Consider the following 1,668-nt stretch of genomic DNA (forward strand, 5'->3'; position numbering starts at 1 on the left):
GGGGGTGGGCGCATGGAAATTCAAAACAAAAAGTAAAAGCATCAAAACTAAACTCTTCATACTGAATTGCTATTCATCCCGCTACACTGGACGTTCTACCTGAAGACTGCTTTTCTAAGCCAGTCTGTTCATCAAATCAACGACAAGGTCGAGCAGTGAAAGAATGAAAGACGAACAAACAAAATCCTGAACTCCTGACTTCCTTATAATTGTTTAAAATGATATTTTACGGGGTTTTTTTAATCTTTAAAGCTCTGAAAGAATACTTATGTGAATAAAGATAAAACCGCCATGAATCAAATCAAATTAAAGAAGATATCTTGTTGCTGAAGTTTGTTTTTTGCTTTTTACCATGCTATATTAAAACCTGAAAAATAAATACATGTAATTGGGAAGAAATTTAAAAAAAAACTTTGTTACGAAGCCGTGGCTCAAAGAGTCTTTTAAAAAATAAAACAAAGCCCATTTGGCAAATTGTTGGCTGAGGTACGGAGAATTTGAAACCGTTGAAGATTTTTCATTATGACGCGCCAACGACATTGGGCAATATCATGGCGTTGATATCAAGTGTCAGATCATTGCCTACACCGTTTATTTATTGGGACAAGGTAGCCCAGGCCCGAGGCAGAATACATACTTTACTGACATAATAAGCTTATCACATGTCTTACATTGGATAATTGATTGGTACATCACGTCATGCTTCTAACGATATTTGTTCTAGAAGGATTGGAACATGACTAGTTTATGTGGAAATAAAATAGGCCCTCTGATGTTTGTGAAGCACACGGGGGCTTCATTTGATAAAGTATTGTAGTTAGACAGATGCCTTGCAAGTAACCTGAATTACCGGTACAATTAAGAATTTGTAACTAAAAACTGGACCACCCAGGGTCTCAAAATCTAAAAACCGCGTTATTTCTCATTCTGCCGTATTAACAGAACACATTTTATTTTGAAAGAACTTTTTTACCATTGAGATCACTGTATGTAATAGGCATAGGCTGCATTTATCACTAGCACTGAGCACCTAAAGTGCGGTTATATACTGTGGGGTCGCGCGTAGCTTTTGTATAGTCCAATGTACTACGTGATGTCAACGTAAAGGAATAGAAGCGATTTTAAAACATTATGATAACATGATCCTCTCCTTTCACCCTTACAGCCACACACTTTTTATAAAGATTTGTTTTTTTTAAATATATGTTGGACCACCCAAAGTGGCGTTAAATTGCTGGATGGACATGTTTGGGCCACTGTTTGTCAAAGAACTTGTTGGTAAGTGGCAAACCAGCAGGCCAAATCCGCGCCCCCATGGTGAGAGAGGCTGAACTTATGAGGAAGGAAGCAGCGGTTTATCACACAATTTGTACAACACACTATATCACGCTGGTCCTCAAAGAGAAATTATAGTTAATGTGTCATACGTTCACGAATTAATGTTCTTCGCTTCAACTCTTTCGGTACTGCCCTTGCTTTTTCTTTGACGTTTGAAGTTAACGTGCCTTATACACACACACATACACACACACACACACACACACACACACACACGCACACGCACGCACGCACTCTCTCACATGTAATCATACATACATATTATAGTATAGTTGTTTGTGTCTGATTCGTTTCCTAAACATACCTCACATGACATTATATTTTTAGGGC

The sequence above is a fragment of the Aplysia californica genome, unplaced genomic scaffold, assembly GCF_000002075.1.
Source record: "Aplysia californica isolate F4 #8 unplaced genomic scaffold, AplCal3.0 scaffold00013, whole genome shotgun sequence".
NCBI classification, from domain to species: domain Eukaryota; kingdom Metazoa; phylum Mollusca; class Gastropoda; order Aplysiida; family Aplysiidae; genus Aplysia; species Aplysia californica.